The sequence below is a fragment of the Castor canadensis genome, chromosome 5, assembly GCF_047511655.1.
Source record: "Castor canadensis chromosome 5, mCasCan1.hap1v2, whole genome shotgun sequence".
Lineage (NCBI taxonomy): Eukaryota > Metazoa > Chordata > Mammalia > Rodentia > Castoridae > Castor > Castor canadensis.
The window spans coordinates 147,146,377-147,171,532 of record NC_133390.1 but is presented as its reverse complement, the minus strand read 5'-3'; the positions used below and the strand labels follow the sequence as shown (position 1 = coordinate 147,171,532).

The following is a 25,156-nucleotide window of genomic DNA, read 5'->3' as shown; positions in this document are numbered from 1 at the left end:
TTATTAAACCCATGTTTTTAAAAAGATAACATTTCATAAAGAACATCAGTATGAGTCGTTAAAAAATAAACCATGGGACAAACTCAGCCAGTTAAGGTGAAGAGCTCATTCAGAATGATCTATAATTATGGAATAAGATACAGAAGCGAGAAGAAACAAGAGTTGATAGAAATAGCAAAGAAAATATATAAATCATTGAATCTCTTTCCATAAATAATGAAGGCTGAAAAATGGGACTAAAAAATAGAGAATAAAATCAAGACTAGTGGTCTTGATGAAGGGGAAATCTTGCTTGTAGAGAAAATAAGCAGGCAAGTTAGGAGAAGAAATTTGAACAGACAGAGAGAAGGGCATATGTGACTATGATGCTGAAAATCATGGTATTAATGGTCACAACAGGATCCAAGATAGGACCTTTGGAGAGTGTAAAGACTAGTGCACAAAAAGGTCATGAAATGATAATATCAAGGAACTAAGAATGGGGGGACATGTAACCATACTGTAGTTTTATGATTTTGCAAAGTTGGTCATTAAAGACATTTGTGGATAGTCATTATTTCATCTTTCATTAAGGCAACAGATTCCAAATCTGATACATGTGTATCTTTGCTCCTCTAAGAATCACACTTCAAAAGAAATCGTGACTTTAGTATATGAGATTCCCTGGCTGACTTTTCTTCTCCCCTCATTCATTTTTGTACTGCACATTTTAATCATTTTTCCCATGAGATTTATATCCTCTACTCGCCAACCTGCTCCCGACCCACACTCAGCACAGACGGATTACAACTCAGCTTCCACCATCAAGAGAGTTTTGTCCTTCTAGATCCAATATGTAGCTTCTACAAACACCTCCAGGTGTTTGTTACAAATATCAACTCATTAATAAGAACTTTGAATCTTCCCTGGGTATTCATTTTCCAAGATGAACAGGTCGCTAGTCCATGTTAATGAACTTAGATTCTAGGCAAGTAAAGTCAAAATTGAGTGTGGTGTTTTCTACTGGGAACAGCTGCATACTTATAAACTTTCTAAGCTATAATATTGTAATACTATAATACTAACTGCATCTACTCCAAAAGTATTTATATATAAAACATGATATTTTCCCATTAAATTGAAGCATATTCAACTGGCCAAATAAATTGCTCTAAAATTATTGAATATTTTCCATCTATGATTTAAAAGCCTTTAAATATAGATCATGTAATTTCAAAATTTATCACTGAAAAGCTGAAAATGAGAAGGTGCAATGAAATCCAATGATATCACCACTGCTAGAGACAAAGTCCCCTGCATTTACCTTCCTTTTTTTATACCTGATCATGGGGAAAAATGGATCACAATGCATATGCTAAGCCTTTAGTAGTAACTGGTACATAGCAGATGATGCATAAAATTTCTAGAATGAATGAATATAGTATACATACTCTTTTGTAATCCACTTTAAATGGCTTTATGTTTTAAACTACAATATAATAACAGAAACATGTAAACCACAAAAAATGTAATTTGAGGGTTGTAAAATAAAAGTTTCATATCACCATTCCCTGAAAGAAGTTTTAGTACAAATCCTTGAAGGTGAGAGAGGGAGATGAAGAGGGGGAGGGAGAAGAGAGGAGAAGGGAACAGGAGAGGGGAAGAGGAGAGAGGAGGACAGAAGAAGAGGAGCAGCAGGGAGAAGAAAAGAGGGGAGGGGAGAGGATGGGAGGAGAAGGGGAGAGGAGAAGAGGAGAGTGGAGAGGATGGGAAGGGAGAGGAGAAGAAGGAAGGGGAGAGGAGAGAGACAGAGAGGGGGAGGGGGTATAAATAATGATTTGCACTTAAAAACAAGTGTATTATTTTATATGTGTATATGTGTAAAAATTTGCTTTTTCCACATATTTCTTTTTTTATTCTTGTTCTGGGAGTACATGGTGGCATTTACAAAAGTTCTTACAATATATCAAATATATCATACTTGAACTCATCCCCTCCATTGTTCTCTATTATCTACCCTTCTCCCCATTCCTGGAATCATTTTTCCATTTATATACACGTGTACACAGTATTTGCACTATATTCACCTTCCCACACCCTTTCCTTACCTCCTTCCCCCTCTCCCCCCACTGGTACCAACCCCCACAGGCAGGAACTGTTCTGCTCACCTATTCTCTGATATTTGTAAATTAAAAATGAAAAACAAAAATGACATTTTGGTTTTTTTAAATAGCTACACAGGGAGTTTCCTTGTGACATTTCCATGTTACTATTTCTTAAATACCTTTCCATATCAACATTTATGAATTTCTTTCTTTAGAAACACTTTGTATGGATTGTCCTATAACTTAATCATTAAATTGTTGGACCATTACATTGCAGCCAGATTTTATGCTGTGCAAAACAATGCTGTAATAAATATTATTCCAGCCCACTCCCTCCTCCCCAAATACTCACTGAGCACTGAAATGCTACCAATGAGCCAGACTGTGGGGATTTAGACATTAACAAAGCAACTAAGATCTTTAACCTCAGAGAGCTTCTGAACTACTAGATCTACTAGAAGAAGCTGATAAGAAAAAATGAATATATCATTTCAAAATTAAATTTCTACTATGAGGGAGAAGAAGAAATGAAAAAACAAGAAAGCAACTGGGCAGAAAGTTCTCTCTGAAGATGTAGCCAGTAAGTTGGGACCTAAAGAATAAAAATGAGTAAATTGCAAAGATACAGAGATGGCAAAGTGAAGAGAACAGAAAATGCAATGTCCCCAGTGGGAGTTCTTGTTTCCAGGAAACTGAAGGGCAGTAAATATAGTCACAATGTAGAGAATACAGTCCAAGGCTAGGTTGGAGAGAAGATGGTCAGATCTTTGTAAAATGATAAATAAAAAGTTTAAATTTTATTTCAAGTATGTTAAGAAATTACTAAAGAATGACAAGTTAGGGGTGGCAAGTTGGAATAGAGTGCATTTTTAAAAGATCATTCTCACTGCTATGGGGAAAATAGAATAGACAGAGGCAAACAAGGAGCCGTGTTGTAGGTTATTATAGGATATAGACAACAGATTGTTGTCTTGGTCTACAGAGGGGTAATGGAAATGGAAAGGTCTGGAAGATCAAAGATTAAGTCAAAATTTGCTGATGAATTAGATATAGCAGATGAGATGGAAATTTTCAGAGGACTCCTTGACTGTGAGAAACTAAGTAATAACTTTTTTAAATTAGGGGGAGAATGGGAGAGGACTAGAGTTGGGAAGGGGGCAATTTAGAATTCCACTTTGATTAGCTCGTTTTGAGTTGCTTATTAGGCAACCAAGTGGAATGTCAATGAGGTGACTGGTGTGGAGAATCTGAGTTAGAGCTAAAATAAAGGATAAGGATTCAGCAGTACATGAATGGTTGGATATTATCCATAGAGAGATTAATAAGACTACATAGCAAAAGTGGGTTAAGAGAAGTACCCCATCCTGTGGAGGTTGATCCACAAAGGCTGATCTGGCAAAGAAGGCAATATACTGGTAGCTTGGTCAAATATTACACAAAGAAAGACAAGATCTCTGTTAGACTGAGAGGTTGAAACACCAGAAAGAAATCCACTTCTGTGGCATTTGGGGAGCAGGCCAAGTTGGAATTGGTTTACCACCAATTCCTCAATGACCAACTTCTCAATTATTGAGAAGTAGGAAGAAGTATATAAAGAGAATTATTTGGAAAAGATTGGTTTTGAAATGTTGTTATAATTAGAGTAACTATGAGAATTGTAGGGTCAAAAAAATTTCATAATTATTGCTACCTATATAATTTAATACAGGAAAACCTAGAGCACATTTGTAAATTTGTGGGAATAATCCAGTATGGTGAGAGAGGAATAGTCAAGCAAATTGCTGAATCTGGAGAAGGTTAAACAGTATGGGATTCAAACTCTGGGAGTGGTATTTGGCTTGAAGGAGGCAGCACTCAGGTATCAGCTGGATTATGGATATTTGTTTATTTATTTATTTAGGCTATATTAGAGTTTGAATTCAGGGACTCACACTTGCTAGGCAAACATTCTACCACTGAGCCACATCTCCAGTCTTTTTATGCTGTAGCTATTTTTCAGATAGGGTCTCACATTTTGTGCAGGACTGGCCTCAGACCATGATCCTCCTACTAATACCTCTTGCCTAGCTGGGATTATGGGTATCATACCATCATGCCTAGATTGTTTGTTGAAAGTGGTCTTGTTAAATTTCTGCCTGAGCTGGCCTCAAACTGGGATTGTTCTTTCTATCTTCACCTTCTGAGTAGCTGAGATTACAAGGGTGCTCCCTAGCCTGTTGGATTATGGATTTGTGAGAAAATACACATAATCCTCTCTTTTCTAATTTCTATTTTCTCAAGAAGGTACAAGTTCTCATTCTAAAGTATGTCCTTTTATGTGCATATGAGAAGAGGGGGTAAGTTTGAAGGGGGAAAGCAGCATATAAAATCTTTGTAGACACTTGAAAAGGAAGCTTACTAAAAGTTCCAGCCAGTATTTTAATTTCCATTTGAAGTTAGGGCTCATAAATTTGTAGTTACCCTAGCCTACCAGTTTGCTAGTTGTGACTCTGTGATCATTCATGGGAGTAGTTCCCAAATTGTGATCTCTAGCCCAACACCATCAGCTTCACCTAATAACTTATTAGCAATGCAGATTCTTAGGCCTTCCTCACTCCAGACCTACTTGTGAAATGTTTGGGTGTAGGGTCCTGGAATCTGTTTTCATATGCCCTCCAGGTGATTCTGATGAATTTGAAAGTTTGAGAATCATGAACATAGGAGAGCTTTAAAAAAAAAAACAAACCAACTTTAAATGAAAGAAAAGAGAGAAAAGTGCAAGAAAGTATATTTTCAAGAGTATGATTATGATTAGCCATAAAAATTAGATAAGCAGTGAGCAGATTTTTCTAAATGTCTTTGTGCATTTTGGAAAAGTTCATTTTGAAAAGCATATTGTTGTCTGAAAAGTATACAAATTTTAAACTGTCATACATGTTGCAAAATGGCTTTTCAGAAACTTTTCCTATCTGTATCTAGGGAGGAAAAAAATGTTCTCTGGAATCATTGTATGCCTGCCCAATGATTTCACTTTCATTGTTGTCCATTTAATAGATGAAAGTGAATCTTTTGAAGGTTTTCTTTGAATGTTGTGTTTTTTTTGCCTTTTATTACATTTATGTACTTAAAATGAAATGCACATGAGTAGGATAGTAATAATTCACAAGAACATATGAGAAAAAAGACCAGAAGAATTTTAATTGGAACATGTAACAAGTCCACATATGATGGTAGCTTAGTTAACAAGAACATGTTTCCCACTCAATGCCAGTGATACTCATATGCAATTCTGTTGCAGGAAGATTCCTGTATGTGTTCTATTTAGTTCTGGATACTACATCTTGGGAAAGAGTTACAATCTAAAATTATACCATAATGATAATGTAACCAAACATGAGTGAGTGTTTTGTGAATATCTGACCTATAATAGGTACTTTTGTGGAGGGAAGAGAATAAAGAAAGTATGACAACCATAAAGGAATATCTGAATAATTGACAAATGAAAGATAGTGTAGACTTAATTCATGATCACAAATTCTTTATAAAGATACTGGGTACAGTTTACAATAAAACAACTTCTATCATAAAGTATAAGTGAAGTACCATATTTAAATAGAACTATCTTCTCTAGACCGCCAAGGCTCCTGGCTAAGGTGGAATGACATTAGCTCTGGGCTAGATCAACATTCTGCTCTGTCTCTGAAATGTGAAATCTGTGATGCTCTGAGGGTTCCAAGCTCCATTTTCAGAGCAATAACTTACTTTATCTGTTTCTCTAATTTAAATTTCTAATACAGCCTGTTTTTCCAACCAAATGATTTGAGTTTAGCTCTAAGCATAGAGTTAAAGGTCACTTTTGTTTTTTAAACTTTCACTTTATGATTCAACCACTTTCAAAAAACTTATATTCACATTTATGATTATTTACTGTGAAGTTTAACATCTGTTTTTTTTTTTTTTTTTGACAGTACTGGGGGTTTGAACTCAGGATCTCATGCTTTCTAGGCAGGCACTCTTACTGCCTGAGCCATTCTAACAGTCCACTTAACATCTTTTTGAACTTTATGCATGCAGGATGGCAAAAAGAATGTACTCAGAGACCTTTTACTTCTTCATATGCTAGGGGTAGGACTGGTTTTGACAGAATGATAAATGTGACCATCAAGTAAGAAATGAATGCAATACCAGGCCTAGTGTTTGAATTTATAATAACACAGTTCATTGTGGTTCTTCAGTAGATTTACTTCCACCTTCCCTGTAGCTGACAAAATGAGTGATTATGGCCTAACAACCTTTGCTATCTCCACAATCTACTTTCCAAGAAGTAAATCTATGTCTTAAACATCAACCTGCTACAAACTGCTCTCCTAAAAAGATTAAACCAGTATCACAAACATGACTAACTAGATTCTCTCATCCATAAACCTCACTGTGTTCAGGAGACAGGGATTCTATGTCATGCTCCCAGCCCTCGATGGACAGATATCATTGGAAGAGATAATATGCACTAGAGAAGGTAACTAGGGGAAGAAATGAACATAAACACACTTCCTGAAAGTTCAAATACTATAGGAGAGTGGGTTTGAAAGGTCTCCTAGCAGTACTTCAAGTAGGTAAAAGGAGATGCCTAATTATCTAGTTCAATTTTATAAACTTTTGTTACAGTGGGATATGGAACCAGTAAAGAAGAAAGAACCTGGACCCCAGTTTCCTACTGCAGTATAACTGTTGTTTGACCCCATAACAAATCATGAAAATCTTATAAATAACCCCTGTCAAGAAGGTTTTCAGGTCATGGCTGAGAATAATTAAGTGGGTCACTGTTTGCCTTCACTGCAACCTGGAAGGAGAAAGGACACTGATAGGAATATTTACCTGCTATAGAGAGAATATATAGCAAACACAGCTAATTCCTCCAATGTGTACATTTGCATACATAAATATATAAATGTTATTAACAAATAGATTTACATAAATGTATTTAAATCTTATCGATTTTTTCAGATGATTAAAAAATTCCTACAAGCTTTGTCCAAAAAGTTGTTTTGCCTAATAAATCTCATAGATCTAAAAATTTAAATACATTTAATTAATATTTATGTGGACTTATATTAACATTTAATCAATACTATCAATATTATATGATGTTTCTATATTAATATTTAATGTTATACTTACATTAAATATATTAAAATATAAATATACATAAATCTGTGTTTCTAAAACTGTGCCACAGACTTCTATTTATGGAGTATATAATATAATCAGGTAAGCTATTTCTGCCAGCTAGAAAAACTAAAATTTCTTTGTCTTTCCATCCTTATCATGATTTCATACTCATTTTAATTAAATGTGATATGACAAGATTTGTAATTCAACATTTGACTATAATAAAGCCTTATTAATTCAGGCTGATAAGAAAAGCCGGTATGAATTAAAGTATCAAAATTCTGAATAGCTCAAGGTAAATTAAAATTAATTCTACATATAAGAGTGCCTCAAACTGTCACCACAATATCAAGAAGGAGAGGGGCCTGAGGGCTTATGTATTGCAGGGAGTGCAAGTTCAGGATGCATGAGTAAGGGTGTTGGAAGCAAAAGAATCAATACAAAAATGCTTTATGATGCTGACCACCATGAAGGATGACTGGTTTAACTTCATCTTGCTGAACCATACTGTGAGAAGCCATCAGAAAAGCTTAGAACAGTCTAGATGAAAAGGAAAAATTTTAAACTGTCTCTTGCTTCCCATTGGTCACAGAGTCACACAATAAAACATTCCCACCTCTCTGAATACTGACTGCATGTGTAGTAAGCAGGATCTCACACAGCCCTATGCTTTGAATAGAAACAACAGCCACCACGGGCAGGAAGCAAGAGGCATATGGCTCAGGCATAATGTGAAGTGTAGCCAGCTTGCACTTGTGAGATGATGGCTGAAGGCCATAATCAGCCTGTGACCCCTGCAGTGACTTCAAGAGACAAGTGAGGGAAAGAGATCTGGAAGAAGTGTAAGGACATCATTGTAAATATGGGAAGAAGAGCTACCTTGTACGCCTGTCTGCTGTCACAGGCATCAACAATCTGCCAGAAAACCCCAGCAATAACTAACACCAGTAACCTTCTGGAAGTAGTACTTCATAAATGGAGAGGGGGGAGAAGAGACGTAAGTAATACACTTTATATTTTGATTTCTGATTATCTTGAATATGAATATTTTCCAATTAAAAATTAAGTATTTTTAAAAACTTTAAAAGCATTTGAAAAGAGTGCAATCCGCATCAAAATTCCAATGACATTTAGCACGGAGACTGAAAAATCAACTCTAAAGTTCATTGGAAGCACAAAAGACCATAAATAGCCAAGGCAATACTGAGCAAAAAGACCAACCCTGCAGGTATCACAATACCTGACTTCAAACTATAATACAGAGACATAGTAATAAAAGCAGCATGGTACTAGCACAAAAACAGACATGAAGACCATGGAACAGAAGAGAATACCCAGATATGAATCCATGTAGCTATGCCCATGTGATTTTTGACAAAGGCACTCAAAACATATGATGGAGAAAAGACAGCCTCTGCAACAAATGTTGCTGGGAAAACTGGATATCTGCATGCAGAAAATGAAACCAGATCCATGTCTTTCACTCTGTACAAGTATTGACTCAAAGTGGATTAAAGACCTTAATATAAGACTGAAACTTTGAAGCTAGTGCAGGAAAGAGCAGGGCATACACTGGAATTAATAGGCATAGGCAATGACTTCCCAAATAGAACTCAAAAGGCTCAGCAACTAAGAAAAATGATTGACAAATGGGACTACATGAAATTTTAAAACTTTTGTTGTTCTGCACAATAAAAGAAAGTCACCAGATTGAAGAGGCAGTCCACAGAACGGGAGAAAGGTTTTGCTAGCTTTTCATCTGACAGGGTATTAATAACCAGAATATACAGGCAGCTCAAAAAACCAAACTCCCCCAAAAATGACCCAATGAAATGGGCAAATTAACTCAACAGACATTTTTCAAAGGAAAAATTCCAAATGGACAGAAAACACATGAAAAAATGCTCAACATCCCTCTGCATAAAGGAAATGCAAATCAAAACCACACTAAGATTTCAACTCACTCCTGTTAGCATGGCTATCACCAGGAACACAAACAGAAACAAGAAGTGTTGGCAAGGATGTTTGGAAAAAGGAACCCTCAGAGACTGTTGATGGGAATGTAAATTAGGACAACTACTACGGAAAACAGTACAGAGTCTCCTCAAAAAACTAAAAATAGAACTGCCACATGATTCAGCAATTCCACTCCTAGGGATGTACCCAAAGGAATGTAAGTCAGGTTATAACAAAGGCACCTGCACACCCATGTTTATTGTAGCATTATTTACAATAGCCAAGTTATGGAAACAGTCAAGATGCCCCACTACTGATGAACGGATTAAGAAAATGTGGTATTTATATACAATGAAATTTTATTCAGCCACAAAGAAGAATGAAATTTTGTCATTTGCAGGTAAATGGATGAAAATGGAGAACATCATCTTAAATGAAGTTAGCCAGGTTCAGAAAGTCAAAGGCCACATGTTTTCTCTCACATGTTGAATACAGACCCAATACAAATATAGCAATATTGTGAAAAACAGCTGACGCTAAGGGGAGATCACATACAAGAGAAGGAGGGCAAAAGAAGGAAGTTAAGAAGGTGAATTAGTTGATGTACTTCCTAAAGAAGAATGAATATAGAATTTTTAAACCTGTTGAAACTACCATAAGAACGGGACTAAGGAAGAATGAAGAAATATGGAGGAAATGAAATGATTTGGGTTATAATACATATGTAAAAATGTCATTTTTTAAACAAAAACAGAGAATAAGAAGGCAAAACAGGTCCTATCTGGGAGCAGGTGTCAGTGGGAGGGGGAGGATATAAGGAAAGGGGGTCGAAGGGTGAATGTGTTGGAAATATTCTCTAAGCATGTATGTAGATGGAAAAATGAGACCTGTTGAAACTATTCCAGGAATTGGAGAAAAGGGAATAAAAGAGAATGATGGAGGGGGTGAGTCCAACTATGATATAGTGTAAGAACTTTTGCAAATGTCACAATGTACCCCCAGTACAACAATAATTTTAAAAAGGCATTTGAGAAGAAGGCATTTAAGCACAAAAATGTCTTATATCATAAGGAAGAAACTCATAACCTTGGGAAATAGAGAATCTGGGAGTTGGAGAGGAGAAAGAAAGTTAAGATAGAGTATAGTTGCTCTAAAGTCCCCATTTGCTCAGAGTAGGACTGGTGAGATTCTGCATCAATCAAGAAACAGAAATGTTGAAACATTGTTTAAACCTAACTGGTCACTAACAAAAGGAACGGGATCACAATGGGATGGGGGTCCCTTCTGTACCATTTGATGCTTTAAGCATGTATAAGCATTACTTATATTAAAACCACCATTTAGAAAAAGGTAAAGATAAAAACAGTAGTTCCAAACCATGCCCTAAATACAGGCTACATACAGAGGCAAAGCAATGTTGCACCAAGAAGATTTCAAATTAAAAAAAAAAATTAGCACTAACTTCAAGACACTATTTTTTGAAAGGCACGAAAGCTCCCTAAAACATTTAGAAAACAAATATAAAAAATTTAAAAATACAAAAATTTTAAAACTCAAGTGTTTATAACTCAATACATTGCCAGTGTTTTAAACATAAGCAATGTGTAATCAGCTCATTTTTAAAATACAGGTTTATCAGAAATTGACATGCAGAATTAATAGCTACAGTTACCTGAAATTACAAAAAGTCCTTTAACTGGAAATCAGTGGCCACTTACCACACTCTGTCCAGATACCTGCACGATATGCAAAGGTTCATCGATTATACACGAGGACAGCAAAGTGAAATTCTTGACCAAAGCACTTGAGAAACAGCAGTTTTCCTGAAAGCGCAGAGGGCCTCTATGTGAAAATGGAGATATTCTATATTCAGATAATTAGAATTATTTGCTAAAAGCAAAGAGCAAGGAAAAAAGGGAAGATTCCAAGGAAAATACATTAGCCTTCTAAATAGCCCTTCTCTGAAGTGAAGGCAGAGCAAATGGATGTTGGAAAAGTTGGTATAATCTAGCACCTGTGATTTATCTAAACCAATTTTAGCCAAACATGATACAATTATATATCTGTATTAGAGTATTAACTGTAAGAGAAAAATAAGCTGCCAGTAGATGCTTTCTGGAAAAAGGAGCATTAAGATAAATGGGAATATTGATCAGAAAGTAGTAAGTCCTCTTTTAAACCAAGCATGTCTTTTTTTTTGTAAACTCAGAAATAAAGTCCTGAAGCCTCTTCAGAATACATCTGCTAAATTTGACACGTAAAGTTCCACATGTCAGCTGGAGAAGTTAAATATGTTTGTATTATAAAAGTAAATAAAGGCAAAAACTAATATAGGAAAAATGCGTGTATCCAATCAAGCCTAGCAATCCCCCAAAGGCCCACTTGGAAGGCCTGGGGTCATGACTGTTATAGGAGATAGCCTAGCCCATTGCCACTAGCAGATGGTCTGTGTAACTTATTAAAATGCCAAATCTCAAGACCCAACCCAGACTTCTTTCTTTGGAATCTGTATTTTCTCAACTTAGTGATTCACATGTTTACTGATGTTTGAGAAGCACTGTCAAGTTCCTCGGTCTTGACCCCACAGTCACACGGTAGTGAGACTGTACTTTATATAAGTACAGATTTCCAAGAGCCTCCTCAGACTACTGGATCTCCAGGAGATAGTCATGAAGGTATGCTAAGCAACACCTTCAAGTGTTCTTTCAAATCAAGCACAAAAGATAAAATATATATAATTATGAATTATATATATTATTCTATTATATAATGCTATGATGAAATAATGTTATGCATTGTATAACAAAAAGTATATATTGTATAATATAGAATAATGATATAATATATAATAATAATATATACTTGTATACATTTATAGGCAATTAACTTTTGACATTGGTACCAGCACAGTTCAGTAGAGAAACAATGGTATTTTTCAACAAAAGGTGCTAAGACAGCTAAATAATCACATGCAAATGAATTAATTTGATCACCTCCATTGCATATCAAAATAAAACTTCAGAATGAATCAAAGGCCTAATGTAAAAGTTAAAACTATAATACTCTTAGAATAAGACATAGGGATAAATCTGCATAGCTTTAGATGTGGCAGTATTTCTTAGATATGACACCTAAGCATGAGGAAACAAAAAAAAGTAGATAAATTTCACTTCATCAAAATAAAAAAACTTTAAAGTTACATTGTAAGTATGACTGGAAATACCACAATGAAGGCTCCCTGTGCAACTAATGCATGGTAATAAAAAAGTTTTTTTTAAGAGAGAGAGAGAAAAAAAAAAAGCCCAGCTGCATTTGACACATACAGGGGAGAATAGTATGAAGACAAAGTCAGAGCTTGAACTAATGTGGCTATAAGCCAAAGAATGCTGTCAGCCACCAGAAGCAGAAGAGGCAAGGAACACGTTCTCCCATCATTGGAGAATGGACATCATTGACGTACATAAATCATGATGAGATACCACTTCACACCACTAGGGTGGCCACAATCAGATAATCAGTTCACAGCTTGTTTGACAAAGACGTAGAAACCATAATTTGAGTAAAAATGTAAAGTGGCACAACTATTTTGGAAAACAGGACCATATCTCAATAAGTTAAACACAGAACTGCCAAATAGCATAGCAATTGTACTTCTATGTGTCTACCTCATAGAACTGAGAAACCTATGTTCACACAAAAACATGTTTGTTATTCATAGAAGAAGCATTATTTATAATATCCCAAAATGAAAATAACTCAAATGACCAAAATGATGAATGGATAAACAAAATATGGTACATTTCCACACAATGGAATATTATTTATTCACTAAAAGGAATGAAATACTGACACATTTCGTGTGGATGAACTTTGAAAACATGATTTAAAATGAAAGAAGACATCACAAAAGACTATGTATTTGCTCTCTATCAAATATAAATTCAATTGATAAGAAATATTCAGTATAGCAAATCCATTGGAGATTTTTTAAAGTAGATTAGTCTTTGCTAGCTGGTGGGTAAAAGGGAGAATGGGAAGTTTCTGGTCATGGGCATGTAATTTATTTTGGGAAGCATAAAAATGTTCTACAATTAGGCAGTGGTATTGGCTGATGACTCTTCCAATATACTAGCAATCATAATTAGGTGTAGTTCTCATTAAAATCCCCTTTATTCAAACAGTTTCAACAACATTTCTACAAGAGCAGATAAAAGAAAATTATCATAGGTTTGATAGCTCAGGTAGAGTGATTAGGAGTTAAGATTTTACACCAGGGTTATGTGAGCCTTAACAAGTATTTTTACTAAAATCTTAGTATCTAGTCAAGGAGATGCCAATCCACAGCTTCTTCAGAACTCTTAATTCCAAAGTTGGTTGGGTGTCCACTGGGTCACTAGTCAAGACTGAGACTGAAGTATAAGCTAATACTAATCACTAAGCCAGCATCCCATAGTACACAACTGAAGCTGTAGTCCCATTTCCACCTAATTCCCTCCAAAAGTAGATGTCTAGATGCAAACAGGAAATTCACACATCACTCTTTTGATAATGTCTCATAGAAAAGTGGGAGGCAAGGATAAGAAACTGCTGGTCTGGGTTCTTAATATCAACAGTTATGCTAGTGGGTATGAGCTGTGGGAACTCAGGCTGGGTACCAAATTCCACTTGGCAATACTTTCATCCATATATATTTTTCCCAGACCCAAATCCTATAACCAGTTACAATAAGCCATTAGTGAATTAAGCCTGCTATAAGCAGAAATGAGCTATGAAACTTTTAGATATGATCATTAACTCTTTTAGCAGAGACTGATGTGGTTGAAAAAAAAAAAAAAACTTTCCATACCTTGGTTTCGTTCAAGTTCTTGCATCCTGGATTTTCAAGATACGAGGTAGATCATCTTGTATCCCCCACAGCTTATGAGAAGTCCTCTCAGAAACCTGGAGCAGCATGTATAGCACCCACCTCCCATACCCACACTGCACCCACAGTCCACATTTCTATTACTCACTGTATTTTAGAAGTCACTGACTTTGTGTGGGCTTTCCCATCTGAAGTGAGTCTCTTTCCTCAAAGATACCTTCTCTTTTTGCTAAATCCTAACTAACTCTGTATCAGCATCCTGAACTCTAAGATGGTGACAACAGGTCTAGCAATGTAGCTCAGAGGTACGACATTTTCTGGGCACGTGCAAGGCCCTGGGTTTGACCATCCCCAGCACTATAAAACAGAGCATGGTGCTATAAGAGACCATGGAGTCAATTAAATGAAGTAACTCTATACACGGGTGGAGAAGTGCACCTAGCCGATGTAAATGCTTTATACAGGTAATCTATTATTCACATAGTGTTCACATCACTCAACCTTTGTTCCCATCATCACATCTCCTTTCTGATTTAACCCTCTTGACATCTTTTTGTAAGGACTCTTGTGATTACACTGGGCCCACCTGAATAATAGGCAATAATCTCTCCACCTCAGGATCCTGAACTTAATCATGTCTGCAAAGTCCTTTTAGCTACATAAAACAATTTGTTTTGCAGTTCTGGGGAGTAGGATGTAAACATATCTGCCCAAACATTATTCTGTCCAGTAAACATACTATTTTAGAATTTTCACTACCCTAGTTTCCTCCATTTCAAATGCCATGCCATTTTTCATCTTGCTTTTAACAGTCAGTGCCTTTAATTTAAGAGTCTGGTAAATACTTAGCTTTGGCAAAAATGTGGAGTACCCATGCTGCTGGGTGGAGCTTAAGTTAGCATACTACCTTAGCAATTAGAACAGTTAGAACTCTTAGAACAATTTGAAAATATCTTGTGAATACTACATGCACATACTCTGTGGTCCAATCCCATTCATACAGATACTCTAAAGAACCTGAGGTCCACCTGAGCACACATTCAGCAATATTCAGAGTATTAATATTTGTAGTTGAAAAAAGTTGGAATAAATTTTGAAATTGACATGGCAGAGAGTTGTTAGATACTAACCATTTCCAGTTCCTCTCTGTGAATGTAGAGTAAGACTGTACTTTCCAGTTCCTTGTGTACTTAGTTTTAGACCATGTGGCTAGGTTTTGATCAATACAAAGAGGGCAATAATGATGACTGCCTTTCTGGCCCCCCCAAAAAAAGTTCCATGCAATCTTGCTTTCCTGCTCAGCATCCAGCTGGATGATTCAGCAGGGAACTCAGAAAAAGCTAGAAAATGGCAACAATGCAAGGTAGAAAAAGCTGCGACCATGAGTTGCATCTGGAGGAGAATTCTTGAGGACAGTTACCTAGTCAGAAACATCAACCTTGGACTTCAGGTGAGCAAGAAGGGAAATTTTATTGTGCATTTCAGGGATTTGTATTAACAGCAGGTGGCATTATTTATTTTGACTGGAAATTAGACAAGTAGATAATAGAAAATAGTCAATGTGAGGTGTATATTGAGTGAACGTGAATGAGTTAGTACTGTAGGTGTTTGCATGGATGAATCTTAAGCATTTAAAGTAAGTTTCAGGATATGTATAATGTGAAATGAAATCCCCTACATTAAGTTAAAAAAACACTCACAGCATTTCTACACATTGTTTAAACACAATGTATCAACACAGACAGAAGTATAAAGAAATGTATGGAAATGATAAACATCAAAATTAGAGGAATAGCAGCTCTGGCACAAATGTTAGACATAGACTAAGATGTGGCCTAGAAATTTCATATGTATATAATTTCATATATGAAATTGTATATGTATATAAACATATAGAATTGAAATTCATTTATATGTAATGAAATTTTATATATATGTGTATATATACACATATACACTCAGAACTGAAAACATGTTCACATGAAAATTTACATGAGTGTTCATAGCATTCATAGAAGATGCACTACTCATAATAGTCAAAAATGAAAATAAACCAAATGTCTTTAAACTGATGAAGAAACAAACAAAATGTGGTATAACCATGGAATAGAAAAATTTTCCACCATAAAACGTGATAAAGATACATGCTATAACATGGATCAACCTTGCAAACATTATGCTAAGTGACAGAATTCAGTCATAAAGGACCACAGATCATATGATCCTATTTATATGAGATGTCCATAATAAGTTAATATGCAAAGACAGAAATGAGACTGCTTAGGGTGAGAGGGAAATAGGGAATGAATGCTAATGTTTCTAGGTTTCTTTTAGCCTTGATGAAATATTCTAAAATGTATAGTGAAGAAGGCTATGTAACTGAATATTCTTGAATTGTATGGTTCAAATATATGCAATATGAATTATATCTCAGTAAAGCTATTAGTTTTATAAAAAGAGTGTTTTTGTCTTGGAGGGAGAAGGCAATGCAATGTACTCCATTTGTGGAAAACTACACTAAAGGACTGCAATTATATTAATAATATGCTATTTCTCACATGGAATTACAGGCATTTGGATGTTCATTATGCTATTCTGTCTACCTTATATATGATTAAATTTTTTATAATAATGTTGTTTAAATGATCCTTCCAGAAGGGAGATGGTGCCCTGACCAGAATACAAAACATCGTCACCACCACCTTCCAGTTTTCATCCAATATTCTCACCTTTTGGTATGTACCTATGAGTTTATACCAGATCTATGGAATTAAAGTCTCTGGAAAAGTGAACAGACTATGAAAAATTACCAAGCAATTTTGTGAGTAATCCAGTTAGAAAGCAATTGATACTATTTTTCTGCTAATAATCCAACACTGTGTTATCATTTTTGGCAGCCTTATCATTATAATGTCTAAGATTCTAGGGTTTGGAGATAATCCCGTGTCTCAAAATATGAAAAAGAAAATAATAACAAAACATGAGACCACAAATATCTGCTTTTAGATGAAACTGTTGAAATTTGACAACAGCAAATAATTTTTCCCTCTCATTAGGAATTTAACTGAGTGTACCATTGAAACCTCTCCTTGTTTTATTTTATGTTCAGCTTCATTGTGGCTCTACTTTGTTATACTAGTTGGAATAATGAGATTTTAATAGTGTAATTTGAATGTTTTTTATTTCCACCTGCTATCTCTACATTTTACCTCTTCTTGACTGTTTAGAAGCAGGCTTAATCCTTCCTGGCTTTTCTTTTGACTGAGAACATCAACTATAAGATTTGTAATAGCCATCTGGGCATCTTTGAAATTCTGTCTATTCCAGTTTTTAGATCTTGAAGGTCAATGGCTTGATTTTTCATTGTTTTGTGGTCCTACACTTTTAAGTACCATTCCTTCAAGACTGAACTAAGATGTTCTTCATGCTATCATTTCAATTATTAAGGAAGCCTTGTCTTTGTATCAATTGAATTTTTTTGCTATAGTTACTATTATAGTTTATTATAAAGAATACAAATGAATAGCCAGATTAAGAATAACAGTGAGGTCTGGATTGGTCTCCAACAAAAATCTGTCTCCATGGAATCAGGGTACATTACCATCCCACCCAACCCAAAGCTTTTCAAATTTTTCTACACAGCAGTTTTTATGGAGGTTTCATTACCTAGGCATGATTGTGGACACTGGTGACTACCTCTGTCTCCGAACTCTTTCCTCTCCTGGGAAATGGAAGATGGGACTGACAAGCCAAAGCTTCTAACCATAAATTAGTCCCTCTGGACAACAATCCTCATCCTGCAGCCTTCTATGAGTCCCTGTGCCAAGAGTCATCTATTAGCATACCAACGACACTCTCACCACTCAGAAAATTTCAAGGATCTTAGGAGCTCTGTGCCAGAAAGCAAGGACAATGATCAAATATGAAAACAAGTCTTTTAAATTAAAGATTTTTAAAAGTCTTGTTTCTAATGGCTTAATGTTTCACAAATATTTTTAAAATTATTCACAGCACACCTTCCTTTATTTCTGCCACATGCAATCTGTACATTAGTTTACAATTTTATTTAAACCAATTTTAAGTTGACTCACTTTAAAAATTATCTACTGAACATAAATTCATGAAATTACAGGTTTGATGTGACTTTTATATGTTTTGCACATATTCATCAAATGCATAGCTGTTACCAACTTTTGAAAGTTTGTGAACTAACATATGATGTATACCACAACCAACATTTGGAGAACATGGCTTAAAAGTTTTTAAAGCAAAAATTCTATTCTAAGAAGTCTCTTCATCCTAATCAGCTGCCAAACTTTAGAAGCTCCTGACCAAGGACATTACTTTTCCTATGACATTTTGATCCATAAGCATTTTCCTAACACCAAAGTTCTACCTTCTAATGCTAAAATGTCTTTTCCCTTCTTCCCAAGGTATTCACCTCCTCTCACCACCTTATCCCTGTCAGTCAGTCAGAGCTAAGCCTTGTTTGTAGATACCACTCACTGCTCCTACTATCTTTGCAACAGGGCTTTGCAACCCCTTCTGCCACCTGGATGGCCAACAATCCTGATGTCCCAGTCACACCACAGATCAACTATGCCAGAACCACTTGTAATTGGGCCCAGATTTGAGTGTTTAAAGGCTCCACATATGACTCTAGCACAGTCTCTTTGGAAAACACAGCAAAGCAAACCAAGACTGTATCAAAGGCAATATTTAGTTAGGCTTAATTTAGAAATAGTTGTTTTTTAACATTCCCAGATACTGCCAATGTATATTTCTGATGCTGAGACATGAAATTTTAAATAATGCTTTGGTCAGTAGCCATTAAAATCTAGTTCCAAAACATAACCTGTCTGTGATTCCCTCAGTGGAGAATCTGTTTCTGAATATACACTAATAAAAACTTGCTGAGTCAAGTTTCATTATTTCTTCACATAGATGAACATAAGATTTGCAAAGTCAATATTCACCATGTATACACACATGCATGCACACACACACACACACACACACACACATTCACATACATGCACATACATATGTATGCACCATTGCTAGGCATTCAGGCACCTAGCCTTGGAATAACTCTGGAGATATGGAAGTCAGCTCACAAAAGAGACATCTGTCAGCAACATCAGCAATAGCAGTGGTACAAGATAGATAGCCTGACTTGTGCCAACTTTCATACATTCTGTGCTTATTGCTTATAAGCACTACTTGAATATTTTCTTAATGGCTATGGAACATTTAAATTGAGTAAAATGAGCATCAAATTATCAAATTGTTAACCAAGTACTGGGCAGTGATCCTCTCCATACAAATTAATCTGCCCCAACATGTGATCAAATTTGGTGTCTTGAAATATACTTATCATTGTGAGACACTGTATAATATTCCAATTTTCCTTTTGATGCCTATAATCTCAAGGTTGGTATCTGGTCTAACAGCAAGGAGAGAGTGGTGACATTATGACCAGAGGCCAACTACTTGCACTCTGATGAAAGCTCCATGACTATGTGAGACTGGATGGCCCACAGAACAAAGCAAGAGTGGCTGCATTTAACCAAGCTGGTCTACACAAGTAGAAACTCAGCCAATCTTGTATCTACATGTTTATTTATGTTTTTAGATTATACCATCCAACACCTTTATACAAATAATTCTTTTAAATATCTAAGCATGCCTCAAACTTCTAAAAGTGATATGTGTTCACCTTGCCAGTGAAACAGTGCAAACCTGGTAGGTAATGGAAAAGGTTACTACAGTCCCTTTAGCCATTTGTCATCCTCTAATGCACCCTCCAAGGACTATGTAATCAGAGTGCTTTGTTCCAACATTAGATTTCTGCCTGGTGACTTTGGACAAAGTGATTTCTCCTCCTCCAGCCCCAGTTTCCTTATTCTCATAGTAGGAATAAATTAAAGCACTTTGCTCACATACATATTGATATGTGTAATGTATACTGACTAAGATTAGGAGCTCTGGGATTGGTCAAACCTACTTTGGAATCCAGAAGATTTGCTAGGGGATCTCTTTTCACTAATTCTTCTTTTAAAGGAACAAATTTTGAGTGTGCCAATCACTATTCTAGTTCCTGAAGAGACAACATTAAAAGACACTGTTATAAGAATGAAGTATCAACAAGGGGATTGGACTATGAGCACATGATAAAAGTGAGAGCACACAAGGGAGAGGTGAGGATAGGTAAGACATCTAAAAAACTAGCTAGCATTTGTTGCCCTTAACACAGAGAAACTAAAGCAGATACCTTAAAGCAACTGAGGCCAATAGGAAAAGGGGAACAGGTACTAGAGAAAAGGTTAGATCAAAAAGAATTAACCTAGAAGTAACACCCACGCACAGGAAATCAATGTGAGTCAATGCCCTGTATAGCTATCCTTATCTCAACCAGCAAAAACCCTTGTTCCTTCCTCTTATTGCTTATACTCTCTCTACAACAAAATTAGAAATAAGGGCAAAATAGTTTCTGCTGGGTATTGAGGGGGGGAGAGGGAGGGGGTGGAGTGGGTGGTAAGGGAGGGGGTGGGGGCAGGGGGGAGAAATGAACCAAGCCTTGTATGCACATATGAATAATAAAAGAAAAATGAAAAAAAAGAAGAAGAATTAACCTAGAAGGTAAAAAAAAAAAAAGAATGAAGTATCAAGACAGTTTGGGAGAAAATATTTGCACAACATATTGAATAAAGGACTTCTGTCTAGAACTTGTATCTAATAACTTTATTTTTAAATGACCAAAAATTTGAACATTTTACCAAAGTAGTTACCAAAGTAGCAATAAACAAATTAAAATGATGCTAAGCTTCATTAGTCATTAGAGAAATATGAAATAATGGTGCAGTTGCATACTACTTCTCCCACAGATGGCTAACATGAAAAAGCTAAAGGGAAAGACTCCTCATACAAAATGTTGGGATGAATATGGAGCAAGAAGAACTCACAGACAAGTTGACAGTTCTTGTGGAGTTAAACACACATCTACCATGTGACCCCACCATTCCAGTCCTAGACAAATCTCAAAGCAAATTGTAGTGTTAAGAAGTACAATTAAAATAATTCCTATAATATTTGCAAAATAAGTTCAAGAACATTTATAATAGCATTATTTGTAATAGCCCCAGGTTAAAAACCAGCAATGTCCATAAACAGGATAGATTAGTAAATTTATAGTATATTCACACAATGTAATATTACATAGCAACGAGAAGGAGCAAAATACTATTACACTCTTGTGAGTAAAATAGTGTGAGAAATCAGGCAAAAGTGACAACTTCCTCTATGACTGAAAACTTGATCAATGCTGATGGAGGTCAGGGTGAGAGATTCCCCTGTGTTAGGGTGACTAGGAGGGTATATAGAGAGGGTTTCAGGGTGCTAGTATACAGTTGTGTTCACTTTGTGTAAATTAATCAAGCTGTACTGTTAAGATGTGCCTTCTTGGCTAGGTGTGGTGGTAGATAGCTGTAGTAATATCAGCTATTTGGGAGGCAGAGATAAGGAGAATTCTAGTTTGAGGCCAGTCAGGGCAAAAAGTAAGATCCCCATCTCAACAAACAAGCTGGGCATGGTAGCATATGTGGAATTCCAGGTATGTGAGAAGCATAGGTAGGAGAATTCTGGTCTGAGATTGGCCCCCCAGCAAAAAGTGCAAGACTCTATCTAAAAAATACATGAAGCAGAAAAGGACTGGAGGTTTGGCTGAAGTGGTAAAGCCTGAGTACAAATGCCAGTACCACCAAAAAATATGTGATGTGTATTCTTTTCTGTACACAGGTGATGCTTCAATAAAAATATTTTTGATAAAAAAAATGAAGCAACATGATATAAGGAGTGACTGCTTCTTTTAGTTTGGACATTAAAAACATCTCTCTGAGCAGGAAACATTAAGCTGAGACCTGAATAACAAGAATGAGCTAGATCAAATTCTTGGGCAAGGGCAGTCCAGGCAGAGACAATGGCAAATGCAACTGCAGGAGGATATGAAATGGAAGAAGTGGGTAGGGCCATGTCACAAAAGGGCTTACAGGCTATGTGAGGAGTTCAGATGCTCAGACCCAATGTGAGGCCCTTGAAAGGTTCTACATGGGAGATGTTTATTTTTGTGAGTTTTAAGTGACAATTTTGGCATCAGTGAAATGACAATAATAAATCATATAATGTACACAAAGGATTTAACACAGTGTGTAGTGTGCCTTCAAAATGCTTGTGGTTAATATTGCCATGTTTTATGGAATTTAAGACACTGGAAATTCCAAGATGCGCCATTATTTTATGAATCTTTCACTTGTCTTTCTACTTAGAAATTTTACTTTCCTTGTAAAGTTCTTTGGCACTTACTGAGTCATGGTTGTTTATCCTATTCCACTTTTTCAACATACATAAAAATGAGTATATGAGCAAAAAATCTCAGCTAACTTTTTACTAAAATTTTTCCCCATTCATAATCTGATTATTCTAAATCACTTTTAAACTCAGAATCCTGAACTCCCTGATTTGAGTATTTGTATGGGGAATGACAAGGACATGAGGGTGGCCACCTGGAAATCATATGGTGTTCTTGGCCATATAAAGCCGATGTAATATCCACACTGAAAATACAAGTTACTCAGGAACACAGAGAGTGAAAACACAAGTGCATTCATGGAGGACTTGGACATTCTAGGGAAGAAAGATACTGTTAGGCTTCAGTTGATGTCACTGAGCCATGCCTTTCTCTTGAAGTGGCTCTCTAAATCCACACATTCAACTCTAAACCATACTCATTACTCTGTCCCTGAAACCAGACTCTCCTCAGCTCCTATCTGGAAGAGTATTACTTTCATATGTTAAATTATTGCTCAGGTGTAATTTTGTAGAGGGTCCCATCTTACAATTCTTTTTGTTGTGGATTTTCTGTTTTCACACTATGGCCCCTAGACTTAATAATGATTAATGCTCTATTATAGCAATCCTTTTTGTTTCTACTATTTGAAAACTTTTCTTTTGCCTATGGAATGATAATTAAATTCAATCACACCAACCTACCCAAGGGAAAATAAGATCCAATATACTTCTACTTCACACACTAAATGATAGCTCTAGTCTGACTCTCAAATAACTCAGACTAACCAGTCACTTTTCTTGTGTATTTCCTCCAGGCCAGACACACAACTTCTCATAACAGAAGGCTAAAAGTGCATGCACCATTCAGAGAGCTTCAAAGCCACATACAGAACTCCCAAGTTCTGAGTAATCACTGTGTACAGGCCTGTCTGATTTAATGAGTGTTCTGAATTACAGAAGATTGGAACTCTGGGGTCAGTGTTGCTTTGGGGTTATGAGGATAGGCTCTAGAAAGGCTTTTTTATGAAGATAGGTCTATCCTTGATGGGCTGGGATCAGGAACTTCTTTAAAGCCTGTCTCATCACTCAGAGCATGGGGATTACAATAATACTTATGTTAATGGGGTTATTAGCAACATAATACCTGCCACACAAAGTATGAAACAAAGGTTAACTGCTATGATGGTCAATTTTACTGGATCATGGGATGCCTCCTGGTTAAACATGAGTTCTGGTTGTGTTTGTGAGGGTGTTTTTGGAAGACAGATTAGTATTTGAGTCAGTAGACTGAGTAAAGCAGATTACTCTCTTCAATGTGGAGGGCCAACATCAAACCCAATGGGGGCCTAAATAGAAAAAAAAAAGGTGTAGGAAGGTTGAATTCAATCTCTGCTTGATTGTTTGAGCTTTGAGCTGGGACATTTATCTGTACTCTTGGTGCTCAGGTCTTCAGATTGATTCTGAGACTGGAATTATGCCTTTGGCTCTCTGTCTTTCAAAGATCTCGATATTGGCATTTGAACTACAGTGTTGGCGTTCATGGGTGTCTAGTTTGTTCCAACTTGTGGATGGTAGATCATAGGACTTCTCAGCCTCCATAATCATGTGAGCCAATACTTTACACATCACTTCACCCTGTAGAACCTTGACTAATACAGCTGTCATAACCATTACTACTGTTACTAGTTCTATTATTCTTCTTTAATTTTCATGAAAACAATGCCAAACATGGAGAATAACAGCAGAGGAGATAAGGTACCTGGATGGGTGCTGGTGGCTCACACCTGTAATCCTAGCTACTCAGGAGGCAGAGATCAGGAGGATCGTGGTACAAAGCCAGCCTGGGCAAAAAGTTTGAAAGACTCTATCTCAAAAATACTCTTCACAAAAAAGGGTTGGTGGAGTGACTCCAAGTGTAGGCCTTGAGTTCAAACCCCAGTACCACAAAAAAAAAAAAAAAAGATACTTTGATCTGCTACTACTAATTGTTTATGACTGAACAATCTCCTTAAATCTCTGGTATTTCCTTTAGAGAAGCAAAATTGTGATGTAATATGAGTTTAAAATTAAATAAATAAGGATATTCAGAATAACAATGGTTTGTGGCTGAAATGGATTCTCAAACCACTACAACTGTAAACTCTGAGTTGTCATTATTTTTAAACCAGTACCACATGAAAGACTTTCAGATCTATCTATACACAGAAGAGCTTCAGATATCAGTACATGTGCTGATATACTTTTATTTAGTTCCTCTAAGGGTTTACATCTGTGCTAGGAGGATTCATTCATTTCTTCCTCCACTCAACACATATTTATTTATCCCCCTAATCTATTCATGGAGATAGAAGGTTGAACAAAATAAACAAAGGCCTTGATTTTATGAGGAAGATAGTTTAGTGTGGGGTAATCCTATTGCCATGGTCCCAATAGCTATTGGGATGGTCCTGAATAATGTCTTTCTTACTATAGTTTAATAACTATCACTGAATGAATTTTTTAACACAATGCATCAACATGGGAATAGCACCTCACAAGGCTGAGTCTGAAAGATGCTGAGTATCTGCGAGAACCCAAACCACTTCAGGGAAAGCAAATATACACATAGACCCTAATACTCCTAAAGTCATTTACTATCTAGTCTCTAGATGAAATTATCAAAAAAGTATATATCTGATCATGGCCCATGGAAATATCATGGTCTTAGAGAGCCTGGAGGCAGCCATTAGTTAGGATTATAAATCAGCCACTTTTTCAA

General features: G+C 36.1%; 1 protein-coding gene across 5 annotated transcripts in view; it reads right to left on the bottom strand.

The window, feature by feature from the left end:
- Pak5 (p21 (RAC1) activated kinase 5) overlaps positions 1-25,156 on the bottom strand; it is a 342,537-nt gene that overhangs the window by 226,701 nt on the left and 90,680 nt on the right. Inside the window, exon 1 of one of the 5 annotated variants that reach the window (XM_074074351.1) lies at positions 10,907-11,039. The exons of the other annotated variants lie outside the window; for them this stretch is intronic. The gene's annotated coding sequence lies outside the window, so the exon portion shown is untranslated. Of the gene's footprint in view, positions 1-10,906; positions 11,040-25,156 lie in introns of those variants that run through there. 5 annotated transcript variants of the gene reach the window in all.